Here is a 22,760-nt window from a genome sequence, read left to right as displayed (position 1 = left end):
ATCTATTATATGACCCTTCATTATAACTATCTCATATCTAACACAGACCTTTTATATCACCCCTCATACTATAACTATCTCACAGCTATCACAGATCTATTATATGACCCTTCATTATAACTATCTCATATCTAACACAGACCTTTTATATCACCCCTCATACTATAACTATCTCACAGCTATCACAGATCTATTATATGACCCTTCATTATAACTATCTCATATCTAACACAGACCTTTTATATCACCCCTCATACTATAACTATCTCACAGCTATCACTGATCTATTATATGACCCTTCATTATAACTATCTCATATCTAACACAGACCTTTTATATCACCCCTCATACTATAAAGGGGGGTACTCACGGGAGAGATGTGTGCTGAGCGATCTTAACACAGACCGCTCAGCACACATCTCTCACCCCGCTCAGCACAGCGCGATGTGCTGAGCGAGGGGGAAAGCCGACGGGGGGGGCGCTCACTTCACACAACGGTGAAGTGAGCGACCCGCTAGATTGAGCCTGCATGCAGCTCAATCTAGCATCGGCGATAGCGATGTGCGGGGCCGCGCATCGCTATCGCTGGAGGGCATACACACGGCAGATCCGTGCTTAAAATCTAAGCAATCTAGCAAGATTGCTTAGATTTTAAGCACGGATCTCTCAGTGTGTACCCCCCTTAACTATCTCACAGCTATCACAGATCTGTTATATGACCCTTCACCCTATAACTATCTCATACCTATCACAGACCTATATGACACATTACCTTACCTCATACCTCTCACCCTTGAATTATCTCATACCTATCACAGATTTATTATATGACCCCTCACCCTATAACTTTCTCACATGTATCACAGATCTGTTATATAACTTCTCACCCTATAACCGTACAAAACGTTTCACAGATTTATTGTATGAGCCCCAGTGGTGCAAGTAGAAATATTTTCTTAGTGGTACTGATAGTAAAAATGGACGTGGTCACGTGTCATGAGGGGGTGTGGTCACACGAAACTAGGGGAGTGGATACATGACAATACGGGCATGGCCACATTATGCCACACACCGTAATGCCCTTTACACATTATGCCACACACCGTAATGCTTATTACACATTATGCCAGACACCGTAACCCCCATTACACATTGTGCCACACACCGTAATGCCCATTACACATTATGGCACACACCGTAATGCCTATTACATATTATGCTACACACAGTTATGCCACCGACACCAATTTACAAAAATGCCCCAGCAGTGGGCAACCATATTTCTTAATGGTACTCTGTACCACCCCGTCCCACCCTACTTTCAGCATGATGAGCCCTCACCCTAAAACTATCTCATAACTATTACGGATCTATATTTTTAAACCTCTTACACATAATCACAGATTTATTACATGAACTTTCATTTGATAACAGCATTGTACAGTACCTATGGCGGATCTATAACTATAATTGTACTGTACATATCTCTGATCTAGCACTCCTTATCTTATAACTGTTGCATATATTACATGGCCCCTAATGTTATATATTACCTGCATTTATCACTGCTTTATTACATGACCCTTATCCTATTTGTCTGGCATTGATGTATTGTATGACCTCTACAATGTCTCTGAATCTGCGTTATGTGTAAATACAAAAAGCAACTGATGCGGAGATAACGAGCGCCATTTTGCATAGTGTATCTTTCATGCTCGGGAAGTGTGTGCACACAATACCACAATGCAGAGGCACACATTCTGATCTATCTATTTCTCCGAGCACGGTCTCCATGAGTAATGTACGCCCGTTTTACCCCCATCTCTACATCTGCTGCAAAATCTTATGTCCGCTGCAGAACCTATTCAGTAGTTCACTTGTTGTAGCCCAATTGTGGCCTTAACACCACCCTTTGAATACAGGATTCCAGGAGCATTAAAAAATAGGATTTTAATACCTACCGGTAAATCCTATTTAATGTTTTTAAACTAAGGTGAGATACATACCAGCTCACACCTCAAACACGCCGTACAACATGGCATTCAACAACAACGCATGCAACGGCATGACCAAACAACTGTCACAGACTGACTGAACTTAACTCAACATGAGCGTAACTATAACCAAACTGCAGATACAGCCCGCACTGGGACGGGCGCCCAGCATCCTCTAAGGACTAAGAGAAAAGGATTTACCGGTAGGTATTAAAATCCTATTTTCTCATACATCCTAGAGGATGCTGGGGATGCTTCAAGAACCATGGGGTTTATACCAAAGCTCTAGAACGGGCGGGAGAGTGCGGATGACTCTGCAGCACCGATTGACCAAACAAGAGGTCCTCCTCAGCCAGGGTATCAAACTTGTAAAACTTCGCAAAAGTGTTTGATCCCGACCAAGTAGCAGCTCGGCAAAGCTGTAATGCCGAGACCCCCCGGGCAGCCGCCAAGGATGTGCCCACCTTTCTGGTAGAATGGGCCTTCACAGATTTCGGTAACGGCAATCCTGCCGTAGAGTGAGCTTGCTGAATCGTATTACAGATCCAACGTGCAATAGTCTGCTTGGAAGCAGGAGCCCCAATCTTGTTGGGAGCCCACAGGACAAACAGAGACTCCTAATTTGAGCCATTCTGGCGACATAGATTTTCAAAGCTCTGACCACATTGAGAGACTTAGATTCCGCCAAAGCGTCAGTAGCTACTGGCACCACAATAGGCTGGTTTACGTGAAACGATGAAACCACTTTTGGCAGAAATTGCTGACGAGTTCTCAACTCCGCTCTATCAGCATGGAAGATTAAATAGGGGCTTTTGTGAGACAAAGCCGCCAATTCAGATACCCGCCTTGCGGAAGCCAAGGCCAACAACATGACTACTTTCCAAGTAAGGAATTTTAACTCAACCTTATGCAAAGGTTCAAACCAAAGAGATTTCAGGAACTGCAATACAACATTCAGATCCCATGGCACCACTGGGGGCACAAAGGGAGGTTGGATGTGTAGTACGCCTTTCACGAAGGTCTGAACTTCTGGAAGGGAGGCCAATTCTTTCTGAAAGAAAATTGATAAGGCTGAAACTTGTACTTTAATTGAGCCCAACTTTAGGCCCGCATCCACACCAGCTTGCAAAAAATGGAGCAAACTCCCCAGCTGAAATTCCTCCGTAGGAGCCATCTTGGATTCACACCAAGACACATATTTCCTCCAAATACGGTGGTAATGCTTTGCCGTTACTTCTTTTCTAGTCTGAAGAAGTGTGGGAATGACTTCACTGGGAATATCCTTCCCAACGACTTGTCACTTCTGCAAAGAACTCTTGATGAAGACCCCACTCTCCTGGATGGAGATAGTGTCTGCTGAGGAAGTCTGCTTCCCAGTTGTCCACTGCTGGAATGAAGACCGCTGACAGAGCGCTTGCATGTTTCTCCGCCCAGCGAAGAATTCTCGTGGCCTCGGCCATTGCCGCTCTGCTTCTTGTTCCGCCCTGGCGGTTTATGAACGCCATTGCTGTTATGTTGTCTGACTGAATCAAGACGGGCAGACCGCGAAGAAGATGATCCGCTTGCAGAATGCCGTTGTAAATGGCCCTTAATTCCAGAATGTTTATGTGCAGACAAGCTTCCTGGCTTGACCATTTTCCCTGAAAATTTCTCCCCTGTGTGACCGCTCCCCAGACTCAGAGACTTGCATCTGTGGTCACCAGGATCCAATCCTGAATCCCGAGCCTGTGTCCCTCCAGAAGGTGAGCACTGTGCAGCCACCACAGAAGGGAGATCCTGGTCCTGGAAGACAGCAATAATTTGCTGAGACCGCCATGGCATTGGCCCTTGATCCCAAAAGGCCAATATCCCTTACAGCTTCTTTTAAATATGCTGCAGCGTCCCTGATATGACCCAGAGTCAAAAGCATGTTATCCCTGTCTATGGTATCTATCTCTGATGACAAGTTATCTGCCCACTTTTGAACAGCGCTACTCACCCATGCCGAAGCAACGGCAGGCCGGAGTAGCGAACCCGTAGTGACATAAATGGATTTTTAGTGTATTTTCCTGCTTACGATCCGCAGGATCCTTTAGGGCTGCCGTGTCAGGAGACGGTAGCGCCACCTTTTTGGATAGACGTGATAAAGCTTTGTCTACCATGGGGGTTGACTCCCACTTTTCCCTGTCCCCAAATGGAAACGGATATGCCACTGGAATTCTTTTGGGAACCTGTATCTTCTTGTCAGAATTTTCCCAAGCCTTTTCAAAAAGCGCTTTCAGTTCATGAGGGAGGAAACGTTACCTCAGGTTTCTTTCCTTTATACATACAGACCCTGGTATCAGGAACAGCAGGGTCCTCTGTTATATGTAATACTTCTTTTATTGCCACAATCATGTAGTGAATGCTTTTAGCCAGTTTTGGATTCAATCTGGCATCACTATAGTCGACACTGGAATCAGAGTCCGTGTCTGTATCTGCTATCTGGGTAAAAGCACGTTTCTGTGACACCGAAGGGGTCTGAGCTTCTGACAATGCATCCTCCATGGATTTTCTCCATGTCTGGTTCTTAGACTCAGATTTATCAAATCTCTTAGACAACCGAGCCACATTTGCATTCAAAACACTCAACATATTTACCCAATCAGCCGTTGGCGGTGCCGACCCGGTCACTCTCACAGTTTTTTCTGTCCCCACTCCAGCCTCCTCCTGGGAAGTTACCCAATCAGCCGTTGGCGGTGCCGACCCGGTCACTCTCACAGTTTTTTCTGTCCCCACTCCAGCCTCCTCCTGGGAAGAGCACTCAGCCACAGACATGTCGACACACACGTACCGACACCCACAACCACACTGGGCTATAGGAGACAGACCCACAACAAAGCCTGTAAGAGAGATACAGAGGGAGTTCTGCCAGCTCACAACCCAGCGCCTATCCCAGACCTGTTAGCGCTTTTATATGTAAATAATTAGCACCAAATTTCTTGTGCCCCCGCCCCCCCCGTTTTGCACCCTGTTACTTGTACAGTAGTGTGGGAGGCCAGGCTCAGCGTTCTCTGCAGCTTCTGTGAAGAGAAAATGGCGCTGGTCAGAGCTGTGAGGGCTAAGCCACGCCCCCTTAATAGCGCGCTTCAGTCACGCTTAAATTACATATTTATACTGGCGGGGGTCCGTAATTAGTGCCTAGGCACTGTTTACACATCTGCCAGTGCTATTTGAGGGTCCTATGCTGCCCAGGGCGCCCCCCCTACGCCCTGCACCCTTCAGTGCCGTTCTCATGTGGAAGCATGGCGCGCAGCGTGGTACCTCAAAAGCCGTCTTCTGCCGTCACTGAAGTCTTCTGATCTTCCTTTACTCACCCGGCTTCTGTCTTCTGGCTCTGTGAGGGGGGTGACGGCGCGGCTGCGGGAACAAGCAGCTAGGCGCACCAAGTGATCGAACCCTCTGGAGCTAATGGTGTCCAGTAGCCTAAGAAGCAGAGCCTTTGAACTCAGAGAAGTAGGTCTGCTTCTCTCCCCTCACTCCCACGATGCAGGGAGCCTGTTGCCAGCAGTGCTCACTGAACATAATAAACCTAAGTCTTTTTTCTGAGAAACTCTGGAGAGCTCCTCAGTGTGCATCCAGTCTCACTGGGCACAGAATCTAACTGGAGTCTGGAGGAGGGGCATAGAGGGAGGAGCCAGTTCACACCCATTCAAAGTCTTATAGTGTGCCCATGTCTCCTGCGGATCCTGTCTATACCCCATGGTTCTTGAAGCAACCCCAGCATCCTCTAGGACGTATGAGAAATAAAAGTTAACCATTAGGCCCCAAACCATTTTCTGCCATTTCACAATACTAGCCGCAGATAAGTGTGGTATGGAGGGTCGCCAGTAACTAGGTCAACCACTATTGGTCGACAGTAACTAGGTCAACAGAGATGCTAGGTTGACAGGGTCTGTATGTCGACATGGTCTAAGTCAACAGGTCAAAAGGTCGACATGAGTATTTAATGTTTTTTTGGTGTTGTTTTCTCCGTACAGTGACCGGGAACCCCAATTAGTGCACCGCCATGCTTCGGGCAAGGTGCTCACTCCACTACCGCTGCGCTCGGCACAGGTTACTATTCCCAGTCGTAGTCCACGTGGATCGTTAAGTATGAAAAAGTTCAAAAATAGAATTTTTTTTTGAAAAACTCATGTCGACCTTTTGACCTAGAACATGTCGACCTCGTTACTGTCGACCTAGAGACCGGATACCCCGCAGACAGTTCATATTTAAAGCAGTAAAAAAATATTCAATCTTTATCGGAATAGTTTATTGCCTCCCAGCACTGAGATCATGAGTTCAATTCCTGATCAAGGGTAATCTATGTGTGGAATTTGTATGTTCTTGCAGGGATTTCCCCCAGGTACTTTGGTGTCCTTCACATTCTAAAAACATACTTGTAGGTTAATTGTCTTTTTACAAGGAAAAAAAAAGGAACTCTAGTGTGTATGCCTGTGTCCATGTGGTAGGGAACATAGATTGTAAGCTCCAATGGGGCAGGGACTGATGTGAAAGACTGAAATATTCACTGTAAAGCGCTGCGGAATATGTGCGCTATATAATTACAATAAATATTTTTTTTAAATACATTGCTTGTTATAATCTTTCTAAATATTTTAATTCATATAAATTTTATATTCTTGAGCCTATTTGGATATGTTTTATATTACAATAATATGTATCAGATTGTATACATAGCCTACATGTATGCCAATTTAAGTTTTTAATGTCCCACATTAATTTAATTACAATTTTTAACTGCTTCTGAACTTAACATTGTATTTTTGTTAGCATCACGGCTTCACAGCACTGAGGTCTTGGGTTTGATTTCCACTAATGGTGTGGAGTTTGTATGTTCTCCCATATTTGCTTTGGGTACTCCGGTTTCCTTTCACAATCCAAAAATATACTGGTAGGTTAACTGGCTTCTGGCAAAAATATAGATTGTAAGCTCCACTGGGGCAGGGACTGATGTGAAGGACCAAAATATTCTCTGTTCAGTGATGCGGAATACCAGGGGCGGATCCAGGAAAAAATGACAGGGTGGGCACCTTATGCATGCCGAAGGCGTGCGGTCCCATGAAGGTGTGCGTGGCCTCACAACAAGGGCATGACCTAGCAACAAGGGTCATGGCCTCAAAGGGAACGTCGTATTCGTAAGACGGGAAGAGGGTGACACTTTGGAGAGGCAGCAGGTGACATGAGAGAGAGGGTGCTGGGTTTATAGTGACACAGGGGAGAGGCAGTGGATGAAGGAGACATAGTGGGAGACTGAGAGGCAGTGGATGGCAGAGAGAGGGTGACAGTGAGAGGCAGAGTGGGTAATACTAGGGAAAGGGTGACGAGGAAAAAGTGGGTGATGCCAGGGGGAGGTGGCAGTGGGTAACAAGGAGAGGGGGCCAGGGAGAGGCAGTGAGTACCTAAGGCAGGGCCGTAACTAGGGGGGGGGGGCCCTAAGGGGGCATGCACCCCGGGTGCAGGATTTGAGGGGGAGCCAAGGAGTTACAGAGGAGCACGGTTATTATATTTTTGTACCGGCAGTGCTGTGCTGCTCCAGTGAGACAGCAGACAGCTCCCAGGGCAATGTATCTGACCCAACTGTCTGCAAAGCTGTGCGGGTGAGCTCCAGTACCTATGTCGGCTTCTGTATTAAACTCTCTTCTTTGCCATGCAGTGCTGCGACTAGCGTGCGGTGCACCGTACAAGCTTTAGAAGCGCACTGTACTCTCAGTTAGCAGTATCAACCTCCGCTTTGCCTCCCAGATGGGGGGATTTGGTGTAGCTTATAGGGGGATGTAGTGTAGTGATGTAGTGTACCATATAGGGTATGTAGTGTAGTACAGCTTGAGTATCCCATATCCAAATATTCCGAATTACGGACTTTTTTGAGTGAGACTGAGATAGTGAAACCTTTGTTTTTTGATGGCTCAATGTACTCAAACTTTGTTTAATACACAAAGATATTAAAAATATTGTATTAAATGACCTTCAGGCTGTGTGTATAAGGTGTATATGAAACATAAATGAATTGTGTGAATGTACACACAATTTGTTTAATGCACAAAGTTATTAAAAATATTGGCTAAAAATGACCTTCAGGCTGCATGTATAAGGTGTATATGGAACATAAATGCATTCTGTGCTTAGACTTGGGTCCCATCACCATGATATCTCATTATGATATGCAATTATTCCAAAATACGGAAAAATCCGATATCCAAAATACCTCTGGTCCCAAGCATTTTGGATAAGGGATACAGAACCTGTAATGTATTGCAGTATATTGGGGCATGTAGTGCACTGATGTGGTGTAGTATATAAGGGGATGTAGTGTAGTGATGTAGTGTAGCATACTGTATATGGTATGCAATGCAGTGCATAGGCGCATTTAGTGTAATTATGTAGTGCAGTGGATAGGAGATTGTAGTGCAGTGATGAAGTGTTATGATATAGGGGGCAATTCCAAGTTGATCGCAGCAGGAAATTTTTTAGTAGTTGGGCAAAACCATGTGCACTGCAGGGGGGGGGGGGGGGGCTTTGGGGGCAGATAAAACATTTGCAGAGAGAGTTAGATTTGGGCAGAGGCGTCACTAGGGTTGGTGTCACCCGGTGTGGTAAACCCCCATGGACCTCCTCGTGTGTGTGTGTGTGTGTGTGTGTGTGTGTGTATGTATGTATGTATGTATGTATGTATGTATGTATGTATGTATATGTATATATATATATATATATACATACATATATATACATATGTATATATATATATACACATATATATATATATATATACACACACACACACACACACACACACACACACAGTGATCGAAGAGAGAATTTTGAAGTGGGGGTATGGAAAATTTAAAGGGGTAGTGTCCACTCGAATGGGGTACTGTAGCAGATGCCGAAAAAGGGGTGTGGCCAATCAGAAAGGGGGTGTCCTTAAGAGACACTGGGTGAGAGGGAGGACACATGGTGGAGGAAGGTGAGAGGGGGATGCAGGGTGGGAGAAGGACATAATGGATAGAGGGACAGAGGAAGGGGGAGATGCTGGGTGGGAGAGGACGCAGAGTGGGAGGGGGACATACTGGGGATTGGGAAGCTGGGTGGGAGAGGATGCAGAGTGGGAGGGGGACATACTGGGGATTGGGACGCTGGGTGGGAGAGGACGCAGAGTGGGAGGGGGACATACTGGGGATTGGGACGCTGGGTGGGAGAGGATGCAGAGTGGGAGGGGGACATACTGGGGATTGGGACGCTGGGTGGGAGAGGACGCAGAGTGGGAGGGGGACATACTGGGGATTGGGACGCTGGGTGGGAGAGGACGCAGAGTGGGAGGGGGACATACTGGGGATTGGGACGCTGGGTGGGAGAGGACGCAGAGTGGGAGGGGGACATACTGAGGATTGGGACGCTGGGTGGGAGAGGACGCAGAGTGGGAGGGGGACATACTGGGGATTGGGACGCTGGGTGGGAGAGGACGCAGAGTGGGAGGGGGACATACTGGGGATTGGGACACTGGGTGGGAGAGGACACAGAGTGGGAGAGGGACATACTGGGGACTGGGACACTGGGTGGGAGAGGACGCAGAGTGGGAGGGGGACAGACTAGGGATTGGGACACTGGGTGGGAGAGGACGCAGAGTGGGAGGAGGACATACTGGGGATTGGGACGCTGGGTGGGAGAGGACGCAGAGTGGGAGGGGGACATACTGGGGATTGGGACGCTGGGTGGGAGAGGACGCAGAGTGGGAGAGGGACATACTGGGGATTTGGACGCTGGGTGGGTGAGGACGCAGAATGGGAGAGGGACATACTAGGGATTGGGACGCTGGGTGGGAGAGGATGCAGAGTGGGAGAGGGACATACTGGGGACTGGGACACTGGGTGGGAGAGGACGCAGAGTGGGAGGGGGACAGACTAGGGATTGGGACGCTGGGTGGGAGAGGACGCAGAGTGGGAGAGGGACATACTGGGGACTGGGACACTGGGCGGGAGAGGATGCAGAGTGGGAGGGGGACAGACTAGGGATTGGGACACTGGGTGGGAGAGGATGCAGAGTGGGAGGGGGACATACTGGGGATTGGGACACTGGGTGGGAGAGGGTGCAGAGTGGGAGAGGGACAGACTGGGGACACTGGGTTGGAGAGAAACATACTGGAGACTATCATTTAATTTTAAAGCCTACCAGCTCCAGCGGCGGCAGGTACAGGAACCAAGCGCCCGGCGGTGCTCCTTCAGCGGCAGGGACGAGATCCAGGCGCATCTTCTGTGCGCGCCCGGCGGTGCTCCAGCGGTGGCAGGCAGGGATGAGAGACGGGTACCCTGCTAGCTACAAAGACGGGAGCCGGGCGCACCCCATGTGGGCACCATGCACTCGACTCCCATTCTCCCTCCCAGAATACATCTACCCTCCCAGAATGGGCTGCCCTGCGGTGCCGGCGTGCGTGATGACTTCACCGGGAGTGACGTACTACACCCGGCATCTATAGATTGCGGCAGTACAGACCCGGCGGCGCTGCGGCGGTGAAAATAGTCAGGCCAGGGGGGTGTACAGCTCTTTTTATTAGTTACTGCCTTGCCCCGTTTGACGAAAATCCTAGTTTCGGCCCTGCCTAAGGTCTCTGTAGGAGTAGGAGGGAGTACTGCACTTTCACTATTGCTGCATGCAGTTGTCACAAGGAAACATTAAATCATGGGGCATAACCAGGCAGCACAGAATGTACCGGCCAGGTAGGCAGCTGACAGGTGAGTGAATGTAGGATGCACCGATGTATATGCTACGACACAGCACATGCAGGAAGGAACTTAATGTAAAGCAATGTGACATTTCCTGATAATGCAGAAGCAAAATGTGTGGACAGCTGGGTGTGTTTTATATATATTACTACAATTTATAAGGCACAACAAATTTACTAAGCGATATACATAGCAAAAGATAGAGGAAGAAAAGTAACTAATACCGCATTCAGATCGCAAATGCCGGAACCCACCCGGTAAAAGAAACGTGTACTTACTGGGTGGGATCCGGCATTTGCTCCCCTCTGCTGGCTTTCCGACCCGGCAATATACCGGGTCGGTTGCCATAGCAGCGGGGGGGCGCAGCAGCAGCAGGGGCGGGGGTGGAGGCGGCGCTGGGAGATGAGCTCATCTCCTGCGCCGCCTCTCCCTATGCTGTGAATGGGAACCGTGTCGCATCGACGCGGCTCCCATTCACACTGCACCTGACCCGGTATTCAACCCGGGTATAATCCTTCTTTTATACCGGGTTGAATTACCGGGTCAGGCGACCCGCTAATTTCGGCAGAGTGCTTTCACATCGCACACTGACCCGTGTCGACACGGCAATATGCCGTGTCGATACCGGGTTATTTGTGCGATGTGAAAGGGGTATTACATATTTACATCATTGCAAGTGTAAGTATAGTTACAGTGGTGTGTGTGTGTGTATATATATTGTAACACTGTAGGGGTGCAAGGTGCCTTTTCCTGGGGAATATGGCCGCACGCAGCAGCTGAGGAACAACACAAGTCCAGTTTCTGGTACAACTGACCCCGGCCAGTTTTATTGAAACAGAAAATAAAACAAACCCCAAAATAAAAATACCTTGCCTGTCCGGCACTAACTAAACATAAGATGTTCCTAACTGTCACTAAACAAAACACAGAGTTCTTCAGTACATACTGTATAGCTTACTTGCATCAGAAAGCGTGTCTCTCACACACAGATCCTGCAGCCTTCCCAGGCAGTCTGCCCATACTAATCAGGTTAGAAGCACTATATCACTCTTACACAGCTGAAACCCTGATTAGCCCTCTGTGAGGCCAAAGACCCGAACTGGGCCCAATGTCTAGAACTCGCCTTATCTCTCTCTCAGAGCCTTTACCCAGCTTTTACAGCAAACTGAAAAGGTTCAGACAAAACAAAAAGCATTTTTCCTAGAAGTTAACATTTTCTAAAACATGTAAGACAAGAACCTGGGACAAATATACCTGCCCTCAAACACTATCCCAGTGTTCTTGTCACATATCCCCCTCCCCTGTTTCGACCTAGGGGCCGGAACACTTGTAGCCCCCAAACAGAAGATGCGAGACAATGCATCTGCGTTGGCCAATTGTGTTCCCGGTCTATGTTCGACAGTAAACTTAAAGTCCTGCAACGCTAGAAACCATCTAGTTACACGAGCATTCTTGCCTCTATTTACATACATCCATTTTAAAGGGGCATGGTCTGTCACTAGTCTGAATTGTCTACCCAAGAGGTAATATCTCAAGGTATCTAGTGCCCACTTAATGGCCAAAGCCTCCTTTTCCACAATGGCATACCTTTTTTCATGCTCATTGAGTTTCCTACTCAAATAAATGATAGGGTGTTCGTCCCCATCTCTGGTTTGGGACAGCACAGCACCTATCCCTACCTCTGAGGCATCTGTCTGTACCACAAATTCTTTTGAAAAATCTGGTGTTATCAACACCGGTTGTGAACACAAAGCCACTTTTAACGCTTGGAACGCCTTTTCTGCATCAGGGTTCCATTTCACCACATTTGACTGCTTCCCTTTGGTAAGGTCTGACAACGGCACCGCTGTGGTCGCAAAATTAGGAATAAACCGTCTATAGTACCCAGTAATTCCCAAAAAAGCCCTTACCTGTTTTTTATTCACTGGACGAGGCCAGTTTTGAATAGCATCAACTTTATTCAATTGGGGCCTAATCAGACCTCTGCCTATGGTGAAGCCCAAGTATTTGACCTCCTCCATTGCGAGGCAGCACTTCTTTGGGTTAGCAGTTAACCCTGCCTCTCTGATTGAGTCCAGTACTGCTTGTACTTTAACCAAATGGGACCCCCAGTCTGTACTGTGAATTACCACATCATCCAAATAGGCAGCTGCATATTTTCTATGGGGCCTCAAAATTTTATCCATCGCCCGTTGAAAGGTTGCTGGAGCCCCATGCAACCCAAAGGGTAACATCTTATACTGGTACAGCCCCTCCGGAACCGAAAAGGCTGTTTTTTCTTTGGCGCTATCAGATAAAGGTATTTGCCAGTAACCTTTGGTCAGGTCCAATGTGGTGAGAAACCTGGCTGTTCCCAGCCTTTCTACAAGCTCATCCACACGGGGCATGGGGTATGCGTCAAACTTGGACACCTCATTTAATTTACGAAAGTCATTACAGAAGCGTATGCTACCGTCGGGCTTCGGGATGAGCACTATGGGACTGGACCACTCACTGTTAGACTCCTCTATGACTCCAAGTTCTAACATGGTTTTAACTTCCTTAGAAATAGCTTCTCGCTGAGCTTCAGGAATCCTATATGGCTTTAAATGAACCCTGACCCCTGGTTCTGTGACAATGTCATGTTTTATTATGGTCGTTCGGCCAGGCAGCTCTGAAAATACCTCCCTATTTTGGATGAGAAATTCTTTAACCTGATTGTTCTGATCAGCTGATAATGTCTCTGACACCTTCACTGCGGGAAGCAACCGGGGTGAAGACACCGAAGGGCAAGGCTCCGCTGACAGAGACAACCTATCTTTCCAGGGTTTGATTAAGTTAACATGGTAGATCTGTTCGGGTTTTCTCTTTCCCGGCTGGTATACTTTGTAATTAACCTCATTCACTTTTTCCCTAATCTCAAATGGACCCTGCCATTTAGCTAGGAATTTGCTTTCCACAGTGGGTACCAAAACAAGAACTCTATCTCCAGGAGCAAATTCCCGTATCTTGGCACTCCGGTTATAGACCCTCTGTTGAGCACTTTGGGCCTGTTCCATGTGCTCTCTGACAACAGGTACCACGGCTGCAATCCTATCCTGCATTTGTGTTACATGCTCAATAACGCTTCTATAAGGAGTGGGCTGTCCTTCCCACGTCTCTTTGGCAATATCCAACAGCCCTCTGGGGTGTCTACCATACAACAAATCAAATGGAGAAAACCCCGTAGAGGACTGAGGAACTTCTCTGATGGCCATTAACAAGTAGGGCAACAAACAATCCCAGTTTTTCCCATCTCTCTCAACAACCTTTTTTAACATACTTTTTAATGTTTTATTAAACCTTTCCACCAACCCGTCAGTTTGGGGATGGTAGATGGACGTCCTGAGGTGAGTGACCTTAAATAACTTGCACAACTCTTTCATGATCCTTGACATAAATGGAGTACCTTGGTCAGTCAAAATTTCTTTTGGTATTCCCACTCTACTAAATACCTGCACCAGCTCCCTAGCTATCGCCTTGGTTGTGATAGTGCGTAAAGGGACAGCCTCAGGATATCGAGTGGCATAGTCCATAATTACCAGGATATACTGATGGCCCCGAGCAGACTTTAACAAGGGCCCCACGAGATCCATGGCTATTCTGTCAAACGGGACCTCTATAATAGGCATGGGAACTAGTGGGCTCCTGAAATGGGGTCTAGGGGCATGATACTGGCATTCAGGACAGGAAGAACAATATTCAGACACTTCTTTATAAACCCCTGGCCAAAAGAACCTTTGTAAAACTCTTTCAGTGGTTTTTTCTGCCCCTAAATGTCCTGCGGTAACGTGACTATGAGCTAAATCTAGTACCGTTCTCCGATAAGGCTGGGGAACTACCAGCTGTTCCACCACATCCTCACCCCTTTTGACAATGTGGTACAAGAGCTCATTACAGATGGCCATGTGGGGATACGTAACCCTGTCACCTGGTACCACAGGTTCCCCATTAACAATCTTAACATTCTCTCTAGCCTTTATTAAGGTAGGATCCTTTAACTGTTCAGACGCAAACAGATCCTTCTTTACCTCCAGGTCAGGCACGCTTTCAGTTCTAACTACTATGTCTCTGTTCCCGGCAAGAGGGTCCTCACTGGACTCCCCATCTGTCACTTCCCCAGCCAAACTAGCAAAAGGCAAAGGGCCAGAAAGTTCCGAAGACCCACGTACATCCATAAAATCACCGGTATTATCAACTGGCTTTTTACTTCTCACATCTGTTGATAACCGTGATTCCCACAGTTTCCAAAAATGAGGAAAATCCCTCCCTATTATGGCCTCATGCACCAAGGTAGGGACCAGTCCCACTTTAACCATTGCTGACCCACAACAAGTTTCTATATTCACCTCAGCAGTGGCATAATGTTGGGTATCCCCATGTATGCAAGTTACCCCAATAGGTATTTGCTGGACCTTTAAGGGGTTCACTAACCCAGCTTTCACGAGGGTAACTAAACTTCCTGAATCTAGCAAGGCCTCTACCCGGTTACCTTCTAAGAACACATCACACATTTGTTTTTCCAGCTCAGGTGAAGGTACCACAGTACAGGCTAACCTAGCAAAGAAAGACATTCTGCGACATTCAAAGGCAGCATCACATTGCATGGGTTCTTGCGTGACTGGGCAATTGGCAATAACATGACCTGGCATACCACACCTAAAACATTTAATTACACGATTATCAACCCATTTGGGCAGCATAGACCGTTCTAGCCCCATTGGCCTGTTTCCAGGGCCAGTGTTTACAGTCTCTCCAGCCTTGCGTTCTCTTAACCGCCCAGCAACGTTTTCCCACGGAACAGTCTTACCAGTCTTTACTGAAGGGCGCTGTCGAGGATCTATGGGTTGCTGGGTGGTCATCAGTAGTTCCTCTGCTGCCAAATACCTCTCTACCATGTCCACTAATTGGTCAGCAGTACCCGGGTTTCCATGGCTCACCCACTTGCGCAGGACCATGGGCAAAGATCTCAAGTAGCGGTCCATGACGACTCTTTCCACCATCTGGGGACCAGTTAATGTCTCTGGCTGTAGCCATTTTTTTGTTAGCTGAATAAGGTCGTGCATCTGGGAGCGCGGAGGCTTCTCCATGGCGTACAGCCAACGGTGCACCCGTTGTGCTCGTACTGACAGCGTGACTCCCAGGCGGGTCAGGATCTCAGTCTTTAGTTTATCATAGTCCCGAGCCTCAGCAGGGCTTAAATCAAAGTAAGCTTTTTGGGGCTCACCTGACAGGAAAGGTGCCAGCAGACTGGCCCACTGTGCTTTCGGCCAGTTCTCACGCTCGGCAGTCCTTTCAAACGTGGTCAGATAGGCCTCCACATCATCAGCCTCTGTCATTTTCTGCAGGAAGTGACTGGCTCGTATAGAACTAGAGCTGGTTGGAGCACTGACGGCCACATCTCCAACCCGAGCTGCAAGTCTCTGCACCACTTCTGCTAAGGCCTCTCTATCCTGACGCTGTTGCCTGTAAAGTTCATCAACAACTGCCTGCTGTTGTCTCTTATTTTCCTCCATTGCCACCTGCAGCTGTCTTATATTTTCCTCCATTGCCACCTGCTGCTGTCTGTTGGCCTCCTGCTGTAGTCTCCAATTTTCCTCCATTGCCACCTGCTGCTGTCGGTTGGCCTCCTGCTGAGCCGCTGTAGCTTGCAGCAAGGCTTTAAGCAGATCCTCCATGTCAACAGATTTTTCAGGCGGCTTTGTAGCTGCTTTCACCCAGGACATATATCAAACCCTCAGGGGTGAGTCTCAGTAACTTCACACTGGGCTGTATCTGCATAAACCACCGTTTTCTGCAGGCCTCACAAAGCTGCTGCTTTCACTTATGCGCAGAACGGCCTGCTCGCATTCTCCACCAAGTTGTAACACTGTAGGGGTGCAAGGTGCCTTTTCCTGGGGAATATGGCCGCACGCAGCAGCTGAGGAACAACACAAGTCCAGTTTCTGGTACAACTGACCCCGGCCAGTTTTATTGAAACAGAAAATAAAACAAACCCCAAAATAAAAATACCTTGCCTGTCCGGCACTAACTAAACATAAGATGTTCCTAACTGTTACTAAACAAAACACAGAGTTCTTCAGTACATACTGTATAGCTTACTTGCATCAGAAAGCGTGTCTCTCACACACAGATCCTGCAGCCTTCCCAGGCAGTCTGCCCATACTAATCAGGTTAGAAGCACTATATCACTCTTACACAGCTGAAACCCTGATTAGCCCTCTGTGAGGCCAAAGACCCGAACTGGGCCCAATGTCTAGAACTCGCCTTATCTCTCTCTCAGAGCCTTTACCCAGCTTTTACAGCAAACTGAAAAGGTTCAGACAAAACAAAAAGCATTTTTCCTAGAAGTTAACATTTTCTAAAACATGTAAGACAAGAACCTGGGACAAATATACCTGCCCTCAAACACTATCCCAGTGTTCTTGTCACAATATATATATATATATATATATATATATATGTATGTATAAAACACAAAAATATCCTTATCTTGCGCTCGTAGAACCAGTAGCACTGCAGGCGAGACCTCCGTTGCCAGATCTCAAACATACATAAGATTGAAAAAACAGATCCTGAGCGCGCTCTATTGGATGTATAGATGTGGCAGAAGTCCTTCCAAGTGGGTATATCTTATACTATGGATAATTGAATTTCTTGGGTTCCAAAAAATATTTTTGTGTTGAAACAGATATAAACTCTGTGATTCTGCATAAAGAGTATTATGTTCAACCTTTATATAATTAAACTCATTGCATAAAAAAGGGTAATGTTCCTTTAAAAATTGACTTCATAGAGTCCGTATGAACCTATGGATTAGTTCGGTACACTCTGTTAAAATGCCTATTTTTTTAAAAGTACAATAGTGTATCAACTGGTATATCCAGAAACAGAATCAATAATTGCTGTAAGCACTGGAACTCCCACATAGGACCCACAGTTGTATCCAGAGGATTTCCCAAACTGCAACCATGTGTGTAGAAGTTTCAGAATCCATTCTACACACATGGTTGCAGTTTGGGAAATCCTCTGGATACAACTGTGGGTCCTATGTGGGAGTTCCAGTGCTTACAGCAATTATTGATTCTGTTTCTGGATATACCAGTTGATACACTATTGTACTTTTAAAAAAATAGGCATTTTAACAGAGTGTACCGAACTAATCCATAGGTTCAGACGGACTCTATAAAGTCTGACCATGAAGTCAATTTTTAAAGGAACATTAGCCTTTTTTATGCAATGAGTTTAATTATATAAAGGTTGAACATAATACTCTTTATGCAGAATCACAGAGTTTATACCTGTTTCAACACAAAAATATTTTTTGGAACCCAAGAAATTCAATTATCCATAGTATAAGATATACCCACTTGGAAGGACTTCCGCCACATCTATACATCCAATAGAGCGCGCTCAGGATCTGTTTTTTCAATCTTATTTATATATATATATATATATATATATATATATATATAGGTATACCAAAGGACGGCACTCACTGGTCTCACACAGAACTAATAAACAGAGTCCTCTTGTCAACGTTTCGAGTTTATTTCAACCCGTCATCAGGATACACATAACACATAACAAATGACAAAGACATACCTTATATACCCCTCCATGTTGCCAAACGAGCGCGCGCCACACCAAGTTCCCAGCTGTCTAATCAGTGTAATCAGTGTAGTCAGTGTGAACACACTCCCCCCGGAAGTCCACATATACGAGAACACATCGCGTCCGGTTGCCTTAGCAACCTGTAACAGACTCCGGGCCAACAAATATGACTCACACCAATAGCGGTGCATGCCATAGTACACTTCACTGTAGAACCAATCAGCAGACGTATCACTTCTCTCACACGGAGCTTACCGGCTTCCGTGGCCATTACCATAGCAACCTAGTAGAGCTGGTAACAAACGCTAAAAGTAGCGTACAGTATCCATGGCAACCCGTTTGGCAACATAGATTAACAATACCACCACATATCTAAAGCAATTAGAAAAACACAATATTATCTAAACTCATAATTACCAACACAGAATAAAGTGCACAGTGCATAAAGAGCAATCATAAACAACCTTCAAGTACAATTTAAAAGGGCATTTCATAACGTCACTAAAGCTATGTACATATAAGGCTATACTCATAACATTACCAGATAGAATCTGAATCAAAATATCATATCTGGATTAAAGCGTAAAAATCACAGTTACTACCAATACATATTGTAAGTGAGGTGATCATTAAGGCCCCTGGGTTTAACAGTATCCAACACCTGAATCCATTTTGTCTCAATCTGTAACAGCCTCTTATGAGGATCACCACCCCTCAGGCTCTCCGGCACATGATCAATAATAATATACTTGAGGCTGGATAGTGAATGATTATTCTCAGCAAAGTGTCTTGCCACCGGTTGTTCAGAAGGTTTACCAATCAGTGCCGCCCTAATTGACGACCTATGTAAGGTCATCCGCTCTCTGAAAGTACGTATAGTTTTACCGATATAGCAAGAACCACAGGGACACTTTATCATGTAGACCACAAAACTCGTTGTACACGTGACCGCTGATCTTATCATATATCTCTTACCACTATGTGGATGGTAGAGTGGGGGTTGTTACAAATGCTCTGGGTGCACAACATGTCGTTTTATGATCGCGAGTAAATATTTCTACCATCCACATAGTGGTAAGAGATATATGATAAGATCAGCGGTCACGTGTACAACGAGTTTTGTGGTCTACATGATAAAGTGTCCCTGTGGTTCTTGCTATATCGGTAAAACTATACGTACTTTCAGAGAGCGGATGACCTTACATAGGTCGTCAATTAGGGCGGCACTGATTGGTAAACCTTCTGAACAACCGGTGGCAAGACACTTTGCTGAGAATAATCATTCACTATCCAGCCTCAAGTATATTATTATTGATCATGTGCCGGAGAGCCTGAGGGGTGGTGATCCTCATAAGAGGCTGTTACAGATTGAGACAAAATGGATTCAGGTGTTGGATACTGTTAAACCCAGGGGCCTTAATGATCACCTCACTTACAATATGTATTGGTAGTAACTGTGATTTTTACGCTTTAATCCAGATATGATATTTTGATTCAGATTCTATCTGGTAATGTTATGAGTATAGCCTTATATGTACATAGCTTTAGTGACGTTATGAAATGCCCTTTTAAATTGTACTTGAAGGTTGTTTATGATTGCTCTTTATGCACTGTGCACTTTATTCTGTGTTGGTAATTATGAGTTTAGATAATATTGTGTTTTTCTAATTGCTTTAGATATGTGGTGGTATTGTTAATCTATGTTGCCAAACGGGTTGCCATGGACACTGTACGCTACTTTTAGCGTTTGTTACCAGCTCTACTAGGTTGCTATGGTAATGGCCACGGAAGCCGGTAAGCTCCGTGTGAGAGAAGTGATACGTCTGCTGATTGGTTCTACAGTGAAGTGTACTATGGCATGCACCGCTATTGGTGTGAGTCATATTTGTTGGCCCGGAGTCTGTTACAGGTTGCTAAGGCAACCGGACGCGATGTGTTCTCGTATGTGGACTTCCGGGGGGAGTGTGTTCACACTGACTACACTGATTACACTGATTAGACAGCTGGGAACTTGGTGTGGCGCGCGCTCGTTTGGCAACATGGAGGGGTATATAAGGTATGTCTTTGTCATTTGTTATGTGTTATGTGTATCCTGATGACGGGTTGAAATAAACTCGAAACGTTGACAAGAGGACTCTGTTTATTAGTTCTGTGTGAGACCAGTGAGTGCCGTCCTTTGGTATACCTGCATGCTTTCTGCCGACGCAGCACCTTGGCAAGTTACAGACTTGGGGACAGAAGTGAGTGCCGACCATTTGGAAATTATATATATATATATATATATATATATATATATACACACACACACACACACACACACACACGTACAGTATATATATCTGCAGACATATGTTTCTGTAGTTAGACACACAGCTGTACATGACTCTACTCTGTGGAAACATATACCAGTAAAGAGAAGCCAACTCCTGGTGTCCAGGCATGCCCACCTGGCATCTTACATGAGTTAGGGGCAACGCCACCCGCACAGACATCAGAAACAGCTGTTAGGTCCCCGTCGGACTTCCAGGTGGAAATAGCGCCCCCCACCCACTGAGAGCGAGCCGCGACGCGTACGCTGCAGGCAGCAGTGATACAGCGCTGCCGGCTCTATTGTGGCCAGAGCACCCTCTGCGACTCCGAGTGGAGGAGAGAAGGGGAAAGCCTCTCCTCCGAGTCTTCCGGCTTTACTACAGCCGGCTGCAGCGCACTGTAATGAGTCAGTCTGACTCATTAGCACTGCTGCCGCCGTAACGAGACCCTTCATTGCGGCGGGCGCCGTCTGCACTGCCGCTTCTTTTTTAAAGGGACTGCTGTGTGTGTGTTTTTTTTTAAAGTGCCAGACATGACAGGGGGGCACGGGCCCGCGTGCCCCCCCCCCCCCCCAACTCCCCCCCCCCTGGATCCGCCACTGCGGAATACGTACTGCTATGTAAGTGAGTGGTAATAAATAATTATACTCCGTATTTTGCACAGAACAGAAACGTACAGTTCCTACAGCAGTTTTACCAATACTACAATACAGATTTTATTATATTGCTTCTCATTTTATGAGTGTTATATATTTGAAGAGTGGTAAATTTACCGCTGCTAATTTGTTCACTGGGGGCTATCTAATTAGAAAAAGAAAGAAACCAGCGCTGTTGCTTATCCTATATCCTCAATTTAAATAAAAATGTAAGATTTATAAACTAAAAATTCAAAATTATAGTTATAAACAAACGCATAGGTTAAAAAATTACCAGAGTTTATTAAAATATAAAATACATGTAAAAGTGCTCCCCTAACACTGTCTCATTATTTGTGTCACCATAGGACTATTGCATTTTCAGAGAACTCTCAATCAGTTAGTTCAAATAGGATATTACCCGATCAGGATACTTTTTGGCAGTCCCTTGGCAGATGTTCTGTATTGCCGTGCAACAGGGTTTCCGCATCTAAATCCAGTGGGTATCCATAAACTGAAGTGGAGTAGGATGAATCAGTCCCAAATAAACAATATGTATGTACGGAACGCCGCGTATGGAAGTAAGAGGTTGTATAAGAGGTTGGTTCTCAGTTGCAACCCCTCAAATAAGATCTCTGCCCGTGGAGTTGACCAGGTATCGTCCAAGGAGGGGTATGACTCCCCAGGCGCTTGCAGCAAATCTGGATCTCTCTGCTATACTGGGTGCCTGTGAAGATCCCTGTTACCTAGTCCGTTATTATAATAGGGATGTTATGGCTGCAATTGATATTATCGCCCCTGTGCGTTTAAGACCTCGTAAACCTAATAAAGCATAACGAAGAATATCAATCGTCAATCACTCGTAAGAAATCACAGTTCCTGTCAAATGAGATCACAGCAGCAAACAATAGGCCAGCTCAACTTTTCCGCACAGTGGAGATGCTTTGCAAGCCAGCATGCCTGCAGACTGATGAGACCCTCTCCCAGGCAAGATGCAACAAGTTTGCAAACTTCTTTGCAGATAAAATATCCACCATCCGGGCTGGAATCTCCACAGTGCCATCAAAGGAGTGCCAAACTACAAAGCCTGCCAATATAAGCTACCTGCCTTCATGGACCAGCTTTGACCCAGTGGATGTAAAAGACACTGCTGAAATTGCTCGGATTTTGCGTCCCACCACCTGTGATCTGGACACGGCCTCAACCAAGCTTCTAATAGGTTGTATGGATATAATTGGTCCTGTCTTTACAAAAATTGTTCAATGCTCTTTGCAGACAGGCATTTTTCCTGGACCCCTAAAGGAAGCAATTGTTAGACCGCTTCTTAAAAAACCTAATTTAGATCCCGACTGCATGACCAACTACAGACCGGTATCAAACCTTCCTTTCCTAGTAAAGGTTATTGAGAAAGTGGTTGCAAATCAACTGGAAACCCGCCTGACAACCCAT

This window comes from Pseudophryne corroboree, chromosome 6, assembly GCF_028390025.1.
Source record: "Pseudophryne corroboree isolate aPseCor3 chromosome 6, aPseCor3.hap2, whole genome shotgun sequence".
Taxonomy (NCBI): Eukaryota; Metazoa; Chordata; class Amphibia; order Anura; family Myobatrachidae; genus Pseudophryne; species Pseudophryne corroboree.
This window is presented reverse-complemented; position numbering follows the sequence as displayed.